The sequence below is a fragment of the Erpetoichthys calabaricus genome, chromosome 2 (assembly GCF_900747795.2).
Source record: "Erpetoichthys calabaricus chromosome 2, fErpCal1.3, whole genome shotgun sequence".
NCBI classification, from domain to species: Eukaryota; Metazoa; Chordata; class Cladistia; order Polypteriformes; family Polypteridae; genus Erpetoichthys; species Erpetoichthys calabaricus.
In genome coordinates this window covers 303,691,234-303,704,889 of record NC_041395.2, presented here as the reverse complement: position 1 = coordinate 303,704,889, position 13,656 = coordinate 303,691,234, and the positions used below count along the sequence as shown (strand labels likewise).

General features: G+C 40.5%; 1 protein-coding gene across 1 annotated transcript in view; it reads right to left on the bottom strand.

The window, feature by feature from the left end:
* LOC114645620 (VPS10 domain-containing receptor SorCS1) overlaps nucleotides 1-13,656 on the bottom strand; it is a 1,182,623-nt gene that overhangs the window by 227,025 nt on the left and 941,942 nt on the right.

The following is a 13,656-nucleotide window of genomic DNA, read 5'->3' as shown; positions in this document are numbered from 1 at the left end:
GGAAAGAATTGGAAAGGCTGCATTCACATGCTGACATGCACGGATCAGCCGATTTCCTGAGTAGTGCTCTGGGGTGCGTAAATAGACACCTGCACTTAAGAATAAAAGAAGTCTGAGTAGGACAGAGAGGAAAAGCCAGACATAAAAAAAGATCAAGAAAAGAAAGAATGAAAAAGATGGAGAAGAGAGCTGGAGGTTAAAAAAAGAAAGAGAGAAAGAAAGGAAGAGCAGGATCATGGCTGAGCCATTCCTGTGTAAATGAGGCAAGTGGTCAGGATGAAAGAATGGACGGTGCTCACAAGGGCCAGGTCGCTCCTGTTGAGTTCTCTAAGAGTGACCAAGTGCTCTGTGAGACCTCCTGCTGAACGCAGAGGAATGGCGGTGGAAGAAAGGTGCAGAGTTCGCGGGAACAAGAGCCACATTTAAAGGTTGAGTACATTTGCCGGAGGACATCTCATCTTGCTGAAGAGTCCTGAAAGGGTGAACAGAGGAGATATTAGTTTTAGAGGAATGTACTAGGTTCATTATTTTTTTAATGGATAGATCCTGACTGTGTTTTAACCTTTGATTTTAACTGTTTGGATTGTTTATTTATTTATTTCAATTTTTTACCCCCATGGAGCAGTTTTTTTCATAGATTATTTATTTATATATTGAAGAAGAAACTGCACAGTACTTTGTTCTGATTTGAACAAAGAACTGTTTTGAATTAAAGCACTTTGCTCTGATTTTGTGAGAGAATAATTTTAGGGTAACATAGCATTCATCTTAAAGAAATAGCATTAAGGGTTAATAAATGTCAGAAACCTGTTCAGGCATATCAGAAAAACCAGATAAATATCAAGTGAACAACAAAGACAAAGATGTAATACACAAAATGTACTAAAAGACCACTAAGGGACCATCAGATATCCTGTAATCAAAATTAGACAGTTGTCACTTGCACAGAAATTTCAAGGATAATAGCTAAACCTAAAGATATAGGAAGAATAAGAATATCATAAAATAAACTTTTATTTTATACTATTGGGTTCGCTCCCTTCACACTTCGCTCGCCAAATCCCCCGGCCTGTGCTACGCGCCAGCCACTTCGCATCTCTGCCACTCGCGTTGTGAAGAGGGGGGCTGAACACACCCCAAAGAGACATGGTTGCTCCTCCGAAACCCCCTCTTAAATGGTGATACAATGGGAAACAAATACAATTTTTTTGTTACCTCTTCTTTGCTCGATCAGCTGCTGGCTTGCTGCTGCTGCCGTAGCATGTGATCTGCATCTCGTGCAGCACTTCAAACATTTAAGCTTTTACCACCATCTATCCATTAACAAAACCTGGTTGATCCAGTTCAGGTCTGCAGGATCTCTTCTTGCATTATTGGGCCCAACTACATTTACATGAACTATAAGGATTTCTACTTCAATATTCTATGATATATTATGCTATTGTTGGGTAGGAGCTATTATGGAATGTGCTATAAAATATTAAGGGATTCATGTTTTGATTATGACAGGAATTACTGTCCACTAATTACCAATATGTCTGGAATCCAAAAAAAATCAGCTTGCAAGATCCATTATGACCAAAATGACACACTGACTAGGATAAAGAGAATGATTCATTATTGAACTTTCAGGACATAGATGAGCTTGTAAACACCTGGGAGAAAATGGAATAATGATCTGATTTGGGTGTGCTAAATTGTGAGCAATAAAACGGAAACAAAGAGGCCATTAGTATTCTAAGTGAACATTTGTGTCTTAAATTCAATTATGCGCTTTTACAAATCACTGAACTGATTGTTATCTGTTTTAGATGAGCCCCACAGAAAGTGGCTCTAGACTATCCATTCATCATATGTGAAGCAGAACTGGTAAGACTGGGAGCCAAATGTAGATTTTTATTCCTAAGTGTTGAGAATTAGAAAAGAAACATCTAAAAATAAATTCAATATGTCACCTACACTCTCTGTGAAAATATAATGCTGGTACAAATTGCATGAAAACAGGTACGGTAAATAGAAATGGTAGCATGCGAATACGTCAATCTAAAATGACAGCTGGGGAATGATCAATTAGTTTCCTGTTCCCCCTCAATCTCAGCACTCAGAATCCATTAAGGCCTGACTTCAACACATCTGGTTGCCATGAAATTACCAAAGAGGACTCTATAGCTCATCTCTTATTTAGTTATTTCCAAGACATCCTTATCTCTGTTTAAGTCTAATGATATATACCACTGGTATGCAAGTTATTAACAGTTAATGTCAAATCAGCAATTTGTTTATTAACAAGATAAGTGATGTTGTCTCAAGGAAATGTATGTGCGTGGTATATGCAGTGCAGCAACCCTCTAGAAAGGCTGATATGTTTATAGGGTTTTTATTATAATAAGCACAGTGTCCGGTGTGTTCTTACTTGCATGTGCTAAACAACATGCTTCATGTCACCACTCTCCAGCTCCATGATCAGTGAATATTACTTTGAAACATCTGTAGATGTAGATTGATTTAGCTGATGTGGTGAGAGTATGCTCTCTTCATTATTGCTTTGCTACCAGGTAGGAGTACAATGTGGCTGACTGTGTGGCTGCAATGGTTTGATGCATGACCTGCTTTTGTAACCACCTGGTATTCACAATTAATTCCATTAACCCACCAAACACCACCATGGCAGTAGCAGCAATCAGCACTTCACAAGGCAGTCATTACGTCATTACTTCAGAACCTAACAGTGTAGCCCTACAGAACCTCAGCTTCCTTGCTGTCTTCCATCCATCCATCCATTATCCAACCCGCTGAATTCGAACATAGGGTCACGGGGGTCAGCTGGAGCCAATCCCAGCCAACAAAGGGCACAAGGCAGGAACCAATCCCGGGCAGGGTGCCAACCCACCGCAGGACACACACATACACCAAGCACACACTAGGGCCAATTTAGAATCGCCAATCCACTTAACCTTCATTTCTTTGGACTGTGGGAGGAAACTGGAGCGCCCGGAGGAAACCCATGCAGACACGGGGAGAACATGCAAACTCCACGCAGGGAGGACCCGGGAAGCGAACCCAGGTCCCCAGCTCTCCCAACTGCGAGGCAGCAGCGCTACCCACTGTGCCACCGTGCTGCCCTTCCTTGCTGTCTTGTGTATACCCAAATTGTGACCAGCGTCCCCACCGATTTGCTACCCTTGATGGAGGTGGCGGTTGCTGAAAGGTGGCTCAGTAGCTCTTCTGCTCCGTTTTCCTACTGCATAACAGCGGCATTTGCACGCTGATACTCTGTTATCTATGAGCTGACTCTCTGTTAGATAGTAAACCTATGGCTAAGAGCTCCGGCTTGCCCTTCGTAAACCCCCTCTTAAACAGTATTTCAATAGGAAAACAGCAGACTCTTGTCCACCTGCACGCAGGATCAGCTACAGGTTTACCGTGCAACATGCTTCTTACACAATGTTTAGAACATTTAAAAGACTGAGCTCCGACCAGCGTAATCACTCTTCTGTCCTCTCCCCTCCATACTACGTCTGCCCCAGCCGCTGCTTCTGAGCCACTGAACCTGCTTGATGAAGGAGACTTTGTGTTCTTTTAATCTGGAGAAGGGAGCTAGAGTAGGAAGTTTGCCAGCTGCAACCTCTTTTAAATAAAGTCTTGCATCTTTTGCTACCTGTTTAGCAATAAAGATATTGTTCTTTGGAAACCCGGTCCCTTCTTCCTGTCTCCTGTGCAACTCTGAAATCCTAGCTTGACAAAATGTGTGCTCACCAGAAGAGATGGTGCCCTCCAGTATACGGGTGGGTGACATGAACACAGGAAGAAGCTTCCCAGTGCCCATCACTCACCCTGGTCCCACAGTGTCCATTTAGTATAATGACCCCTGGGGTGGGAAAAAACCTCCCATCCATCCCTGCTGGGACACCAGTCTGGCTGCACCTTCAAGTAGCCAGGCCAAGACCATCTCTTGTATTGGCCTTCTGTTCAGGTATATGAACCCGTCCATTCATTACAGGGTATCTAAACTGGCCCAGGTAAGAGTTACTTTGAGTTCATATGCCAAAAAGTGTGATTTCCTCTTTCAATGCATCCATATTTTGAATTGAAACACAACAAGAGGACAGAAAGCTGTAGTAATAAATTCTTCCCACAGACAAATCCCACATCCCACTCAGCATCAACGGTTTAAATGTGGAGATTGTTAGGAGCACCAAGTTCCTCGGTGTGCACATAACTGAGGAACTTATGTGGACACATAACACCTCATCACTAAATAGGAAAGCCCAGCAGAGACTACACTTCCTGAGGCGACTGAAGCGAGCAAGTCTTCCCCCTTCCATCCTCACCATGTTCTACAGAGGCACCATTGAGAGTGTTCTGACCAGCTGTATCACTGTCTGGTATGGCAACTGCAACATATCCGATCGCAAGCACCTGCAAAGGATAGTGAAGACAGCAGAGAACATTATTGGGGTGCCTCTCCCTTCACTACATGACATATTTTACAAACGCAGTGTACGCAAGGCCTGCAGCATTGTGTAGGACCCTTTACACCCCTCATGTGGACTTTTCACACTTCTGCCATCCAAGAGAAGATACTGCAGGATCAAAGCTGGATCTGCCAGGCTGCAGGAGAGTTTTTACCCCCAAGCTGTTAGACTCCTTAACACCAGGCTGCCCCCTGGGACCTTCCACACGGCCTCAACCACCGCTAAAAACAGAACTTTTATACATGTGAGCCACTGTCCTGCAAAGACGAGTGTGCATGTAGAGAAGAACTGAAAATCTCCTACAGACCTTTAAGTATTTTGACACTCTTGTTATCCTTCTGCTGTGAAACATTCTGACCTGTCATTGTTTACACACGTCTTAAACAACTATTAGCATACACTTATAATTTCTGTATTATCTATATCTATTATTTATTATTTATTTATTATATTACATATCTTACACATCAATATTGCTGCTACTTCTTTGTCTTTGTCTTGTCTTTGCGCAATGTTTGTCTTGTTTGTGTTTTAATTTTAATTTAAATTTTAATTCTATTTTTAAATTATTATTTGCACGTCATGTTGTTACACTGTGGACCCTGAGCTTCGCAATTTCGTCTATCTGTATACTTGCATATGGTTGAGATGACAATAAAGTTCACTTTGACTTTGAAATTATATAAATATACTGTATATATGTATAAAATAAAGTCATAAATTCCTTAATAAAAAGTGGCCCTAAGCAGGAGTCCTATCAAAGGTTTGGTGACGTCACCTGTTCTGCGCAGAACACAGACAACACTTTATTTATATTGCTATATATAATTAGAATTTAAAATTGACTTAATTATGCATGGTGTGCCTACGACTCATTTTTGAAGTTAGGAAGTGTATAATAAACCCAGCGGGTTAAATGTCTCCTGAATACACAGTGAAGTTTTACTTCTGTAGATTGCTGCACATTAATTCAGTTTTTTTCAAACATACCATACTGCTATCAAAAGATTGACATCATAATGCAAATATATAGCATGTACAGTAGTTCTATAGGGTCACTTTTGAAAACATCTGCTTTTGGGTGGTAATGACTGCTGCAATGTGCATGGATTCAGAAAATAATTAAATTTTTCTGTTTTACAAATGCTTTTTGCAACAGGCTTTTTGTGTTTATGTGTATTCTTTTTTATTTTAACAGCTGCTCATTTTAACAGCTATTTCCCCCATGGCTTATGCAATAAAAATAACTGATAACTAAGAGTGTTACCTTGCAGTGGGTTGCATATATCTACATACAAATGAGAGAAAGTACTTAGCACATGCTCAGTTGCACTGAAAAAAAAGTAACTAATACAAGTTTCTCATTAGCAAAGTTTTTGATTTTGATTAGCTAATTAAAAATTCACACTCAATTGCGTTGTAATGTTTGGCACTTGCTAAACTAGTGGGAGTTACAGCAAAAGAGATAAAACTGCCTGAATGCTTATCAACTAGTGACAATCCTTACAAGTACACATCTGCCGAAAAGATAGCATTTGTTCCCATGGAGCAATGCAGCCACATAACTGAATATTACTGGATCACCTCTCACCTCTACCCTGTGCGCTATCTATTACTGAGCAGATTGCCAAACCAGACAAGACAGAGGACGACAAGCACTGCTCTTTAAGTGACATAATAGCTTATTGATTCTCAGCCCTTCTTACCTACTACAGTACTTTTGTTCAAAAGTGAAAAATGTATAGGACTCCTCACAAGTAGTAAGATATTTCAAACTGAGCAGAAAATTTAAAAACAGTTTAAATAAAAAAAAAAAATGAAATGCTTTGTTTTACTGTAGAACATTAAGCCAACCAGGAGTGAATATTCTTGCCAGTTCAACATATGAAGCTCCAATAAGGAACTCTAAAGCTGCTGTACATCTAGATATCTACAGAACTCAGTCACTATGGGAAATGTGACAATTTATGACACAGGAATGGTAGCACACCCCTTCTCTTCAAAAAAAAAAACTTGGTGGCCACACTTAGATTTGAGTGAACCATAAGACTTGCAGAAAGATGTCTACTGCACAGACAAGACCAAAATTGAGTTATTTTTTCAGAACTCAAACTTCACATGTGGAGAAAACTAAACAGTGCATCACAATAAGAACCTCATTCAAGTCATCAGTTTCTGAAGTATAGGGGTGATCATCTGTAGCCATAAGATCTGAATGCCTCACACGGAGTTTCCAATGAACTCAGTTTTATATCAGAGTGTCTATCTGTACTGGCTGAGAAACCAGTGTTTTCAAAAAAGGACATTTCTGTGTGTTACTCTTAGGAAAAAAAAAAACACGTAAATAGCAAATGTAAAAGCCAATAGAAGAAGGGGCACTCTTTATTTGAGTCTGGGATGATAAATAAAAAGGCAAATTCCCTGAATAAGTCTGTCATAGGTGTGATGGACAGCATGTATGGGTGGGTGTCCCGGTTGGGATGGGGTAAGTTTAATTAACTTGGGGTGGTATAGCGGGTCCACAGCTCTTAGCAAAGCCCAGTTTTAAATAAATAATCACCGTGTTCGCGGTTTAGCGAGGGGGCGTGGTGGTTGTGGCTGCAGCAGTTCTCAGGGCGATTTGCGGTGTGGGTTTTTCTCACCTAAGTGCACAGGTGAGAGACTGCCCACATCCATGATTGTTCTTGGGGCTGCTAATTTGCCGCAGCTGCTGTGCCCTCTCAACATATATAGAAGCGCGAGCCGGCTAGAAGGAAATGAACGGAAAAGGGAGATGATCGGAAAGAGAAAGAGACGGAGGTTGCTGGAAGGAAGTGAGGAGAAAGCCGGTATGAGAGAGAGAGAGCGCGAAGGTGAACGAGTGAGAGCAGGCTTGAGTGCAGCTGGACTGTGGGCCCTAGTGAGGTGTTTAGCTAACACCTAGGGCAGTTGATTGTAGTCGCTCCCGCTGAGCATTTTGAGAAGAGCGGGAGTGACTAGCGAGGGAGGTGACTCGCCGTGGAAGACAGCGGGAGTTGGGAGACTTAGGCATATAATCTCCAGCGTGGGAGTCCTGGCCGTTGGAGAGACGCTAAGTCCCGGTCTGGGATGAGAGCGTGACAGAAGCTAGGATCGGGAGGCCTCCAGACCTGTGTGACTGAGAGAAAGAAAGTCAGCTGCAGAGAGAGCGTCTTGCCTGCTGCAGGGCCCAAACGGGAGAAGCAGGTGAGACACTAGTGTAAAAGAAGCACCGGGCCTGTAATTTAAAGAGATTGCTTCCAGCAGTGTTTTAACCTCGGCTTTTAAAGGATTGTGTTTTTCTATTTTAACCTCCATGTGACACTTTCGTTTTATGGATTATTTATTTAATGACTCTTTTTGGGAAGCACTGCACTTATTTATTTGTGGACACTTTGTTTTTGTTTTGTGGGATTTTAAACAAAAGCACTTTTGCACTTTTGTACCATCCCCTTGCTATGTTGTTGCCTCACTGTCTAGCTCATCAGTAACATTACAGACGGTGTAGGGTTCAGGGGCTCCCGAACAGCAGATGGGAGCATGGAACAGAACCCGCATCGTCACACTTGGACGGGAGGCCAGCCCTTCAAAGGTACGAGAAGGAGGGCGAAGATCATCCTGCCTCAACTAGGACGCAGGCAGAAGGTGGCAAGAGCAGCAGTCGGGTACACTGGCATCCCTGAAGGGTTGGCCTGAGGAACAATACCTGGCCAGGAGGACAGTGTGGTGGAAGGATAGGGGGTGACAATTTTGCAGGACTACATGCTCTCTTGTTTGTTCTGTCCTCCTCTGACATTACCTTTTTCTTTATTGTAACATACTGAATAATATTATTACCTAATCTTGTTTGTTTTATTTCATCTTGTAAAACACTTTGAACTACATTGCTTGTATGAAAATGTGCTATTTAAATAAAAGGTGTCAGCCTCCTTGGGTGATGCTACCTGTGTGGACACCCACAAGGCCTGCTGAGAACTATTTTGTGGAAGTACTTACATCGGGCTATGCCCTAGCATCGTAAGTACTCCTGGTTCCAAAATAAAGAAGCTACTCAATGTCATCCAGGCAAGCTGGAGTTGGGTGGAAGAAACACAAAGCTTGTCTGGAGGAGTGGAAGGATAAAGAGAGAAAAGAGCAGGAGAAGAACACAAGTGTTCTGTTACTTTCATAGCCTTTTGTATTTTATTATATTGTAATAAAACTTGTGTTTGAACCCAGGATTTGTGTCGTAGTGGTTGCGTATGCTGCAATGCCCCCTACGGGTCAAACAGGTTATTGCTGATAGCTGTCTACAGGACATACTGTAGATATTTTCCTGTCTTGCAAAACAGTCACCTGATTTGAAGATCAAACTGTTTTGATTGGTATCTCATCACCATACAACACTGTAATAACGCAACTGCCTTCTTTCTTAGAAAATGTTTGTATTTGTTTGGTTTGAAAATTAATCTATTCTGGGGACATGGGTCTCTAATCAGCATACAGTGATAGTTAGCATCAGCTATTGTTTAGCCAATGAAACTGTGTATACACTATTGTTGTGCAAAGGAAAGTGATATGTACCATTGTTTAACCAATCGACATTTTGATCTTGGCAGCAGAGATTGAAGAAATTACACAACTCTGGGCAAATTAGAATAAAAAGAAGTATAGTCAGAGATTCCTAACTGCTGCTTGCTTCTTTTATGCTTTTAGCACCTTACTGCCCTGTAACAACAGTGGCATACAGATATACCTGGCCCATGTTCCCCTAGGACTGAGGCTGGTAAAATACCCAACAGCTGTAGCTTGGCCCAAACTGAGTCATGTAAAAGGACAATGAATGACACCGAACACACACAAGCAAATCTGAAAATCTGTAAAATGGCTGAAAAAGACAGCAGTACATTGTATGGAATTGCCAAGTCAAAACAGAAAAAACAAGTCTGAATCTTTTGATTGCGAAAATCAATCTAAAGTAAAAGGTTGTGTGCCTATACCCCTTATAACACATAAAATCTGAATAGAAGAGCGTTCTTCACTTGTTCTCAGCAAACAAATGGGTAAACCAAAAAAAAACACAAATTCATATAATGTTTTTGTGAAGGCGCTAAACAAATAAAATGTATTATTATTATTATTATTATTAATATTATTATTATTACTTATGGAGTGTGGTCCATTTAATTGACATGTTTAACTTCCAATGATTCTCATAGAGGGCACAACCAATTTTTAATTAAATATAAAGTAATTCTGAATGATCATGTTTACCCCAAGATGAAACATATTTATCCAAATGGCAGTAGATTCTTCCAGGAAAACAATGTGCAAGTATTCAATCAAAGGCATGAGGATGGGTAAAACAATACATTGTAACCCCAATTCGAACAAGATTCATTTTACACCAGGAGGCAGGAAAAAGTAATTATTACCAGAGGTCCTCTGTAATGTTGGTTCTGTTATAATGGCCCATGCCAGTAACTGGTACAAATTACTTTAGGTAGGTGGTACATGTCAAAGTAACATCCAAATGAATGCCAGGACCCAGGGTTTCCCAGTAGAACATTGGCCAAAGCATCATACTGCCTCTGCCAGCTTGCCTTCTTCCCATGTTGCATCCTGTTGTTATTTTTTTCACAGGTAAACAACGCACCTAGCCAGCCACGTAATCTAAAAGAAAACATGATTTATCAGACCAGGCTGCCTTCTTCCATTGCTCCATTTCTGGTGATCACATACCAATTGTAGGTGCTATTGGCAGTGGACAGGGGTCAGCATGGACACTCTGGCTGGTCTATGGCTATGCTGCCCCATGAGCAGCAAGCTGCAATGCACTCTGTGTTTGGACACCTTTCCCACATGGCCACAATTTTTTTCAGCCATTTTTGTTACAGTAGCACTTCTTGTGGGATTGAACCAAACGGACTAGCATTCACTGCTCATGCACATCAATGACCCAATGAGCAATGTCACCAGTTCCCAGGTTTTCCTTCCTTGGACCACTTTTGGTAGGTGCTAACCCCTGCGTATTGGGAACACCCCCACAAGACCTTTCGTTTTGGAGATGCTCTGACCCAGTCGTCTATCCCATCACAATCTGGCCCTTGTCAAAAGTCACCACCTTCAAGAACTGACTGTTCACTTATTGCCTAATGTATCCCACCCCTTGTCAGGTGCCATTGGAATGAGGTAATCAATGTTATTCGCTTCACCAGATGTGGTTTTAATGTTGTAAGGTGATCGGTTTATACCATTAACTCTGGGATGCCCTGGTAACTCATGGAAATCCCTTAGGGCTCGTTTATACTTCATGCTCAGAATGTGTACGCGCATGCATCATGGCTGCCACACGTTCCCAGGGTTCATTTGACGTGTCCTTTGAGTAGGTTCTCAGAAATTAACGTGACACGAGCGTGAGTTGCAGTACCAGCAAGTCAGGGGGTGCAGTGTGATAAAAGTTGGAATGTGACGTCAGAGTCTCCATTTACTATCTACATGTGACAGAAAGCTGCTATGCAGATCCTACGGGATCAGTGTGCGCGCTTTGATGTTTGATGAATGGTTTGATGTGGTGAAACAAAATGCTGGCATACAGATGCATCCGTGGTGCTTTTATATTCAAGCATGGCATATTCCAGATCGTAATAACACAACACATTTTAAAAGTCTCACATACCATCTTTTATGCCGTCTTTTTTTTCTGGAGCTTCCTCCTGACCTGACAGCAGCGCCAAACAGCAATAGATCATCACACAGAACACATTACATGTATGATATTCCAACTCTCTGCACATTTAGAATTCTTAGATTTTATACTTGATATCACTTTCATGATGAAATACATTAAAGTATGTATGTTACATTTTACAGATAAATCGTTAATTTAGTTTAAATAATGAATACTGTTAATAATTACATACATGGGGGTGACACGGTGGCGGAGTGGTAGCGCTGCTGTCTCGCAGGGAGTCATGTCGCTGGTATTCCCTGCCTGGAGTTTACATGTTTTCCTGCTGGGTTTCCATAGAGTTCTCCGGTTTCCTTCCAAAGATATGCAGATTTAGTGACGCTAAAATGACACTAGTGTGTGTGTGTGTGTGTGTGTGTGTGTGCTGGTATTCACCTTGTGATGGGATTGTTTCAGCCTCGTGCTCAATGCTAGCTGGAATGGACACATCCCTGGATTGATGGATTTTATCATTAAACAACCTTTTTAGAGATATTGCGGTAAGGTGTCATCGGAATTTAATGGGTGTTCCAGGCAATTCATAACACAATGAAGCCAAACCTGTTCTCACTGTGATAATATCTCGCACTGCCACCTGGTGGATTCTTCCAGATTTACATAAAGTATAAACTGTAAAACGCTTGCATAGCAGGAGCGTTCACTGCAGCATGTGTCGCGTCGCGTGAAGTATAAACCCTGCCTTACTCAGTCCAATTTTCCATACACATTTTTTTCATTGCCATAGTTCTTAATTACTTTAAATGTACCATCCGGTCAATTTTTGATAATTTATATTTCCATTCTAATATAATTTAATTTTTTTGCAAGACAAACATTTTAAAATGAGCAGAACTTCAAATAAAAAGTGCAAGTAGCATTCCTTTCCAGTTTTATTTGTGTACTGTAAGAGAAGCTGTATGGAACATTTTTATTATGCTATCAATATCCCCTGAAATGCTTTATATTTCTGGGAATGCACCACTTGTGTGCCCCTCTCTATCAATTCTAGATTATCTGCTGTATGGTGTATTGATCGCTCTGTGTCAGCACGACGGTTTAGAATTCTAATTAAAAACTGCCACAGGGCTCCTTAGAATCCCTGAGGTATAAATCACAACCTTAGGGGTTCTGTCCACAGAAGCTAGTTTTAGTTGTCTGTTTAACAAACAAATAAATGTAACTTCTAATAATTGATCCAATAACGGTCACCTTCTAAAGTCAGCAAGGTTAAGCAGTGTGACGTGACTGCTACCTAGTGGCAAGGAAATGGAATGTTGTGGTTGTTTGGTAAAAAAAAAGCCCTTCTAAGGAAATTAAGGTTAAATCAAAATGAATTAATCAAGAGAAATCATACATACTGAAGGCACAAAAGCCAAAATGTTACTTAGAGCTGTTTTTTGATTTTTCAGCCTAGAGTTAACTTTCAATTTTTCTGTTTGCTGATGTAGATTAACATTGGTCTTCTCTTTGTCTCTCTCTACACACACACTCAGCAAATGACATGACTTTGAAAATTACACATGGCTTATCTCTGTGAAGATGAATAGAGAACAAAATGGCAAAATATTAAATGAAGGTACACAAAATTGTATTATAATTCAGAACTTAGGTGCTTAAAGAAATGTACACCAATCAAAAACACTCAATTTCTTCTGCTTGTGAAGAAATCAGAGAGAAATCCAATAAGAAAAGGACCAACAGAAAGAAAGTTATGTTGTGTTGTGCTCTAAAGAACCTTTCTGTAGGAGACTTTATGAATTGGCGAAAGGGACTGCTGCTTTCACTTCTTTCTAATCAGATGTCATTAAAGCTCAATGCTTCTATGACTCCACATTTAATTTATTGATTTACACCATGGCAAGCCAAACAGACGTTTCACTGTCCAAGTCATTTGATAAAACTGCATGTTGATTTATCAGGTACTGTAGGTGAAACGTTTTAAATCACCACCAATGCAATTCATGGAGAATGGACCAGAAACTTGTAACACATGTAACAGGAGGGAAGCAGGACCTGGTCCAAAAATAAATGTGGACATCTCTGCTGGACAGATAGATAGATAGATAGATAGATAGATAGATAGATAGATAGATAGATAGATAGATAGATAGATAGATAGATAGATAGATAGATAGATAGATAGATAGATAGATAGATAGATAGATAGATAGATAGATAGATAGGATGGCATAGTGGTTAGTGCTGCTAAATAACAAACATTATATGTTAGAATTCCATGCCCACCTTTTGTTCATGTCTAGTTTTCATGTTTTTCCATTGTCCATGTGGTTTTTCCTTGATAGACTGAAGGATATACATATATTATCAAATATATGACTATGACATAATATAAATTTTAAACAAAGGTACTAGTAGAAATTATTTTGATAGAAGAAAGGGCCTAGTGTGGGTTGTTAGTATTTTTATATTTTCTATTTTAGTACTCAATCGGTACCTTACTGAATGTTTGTTGTA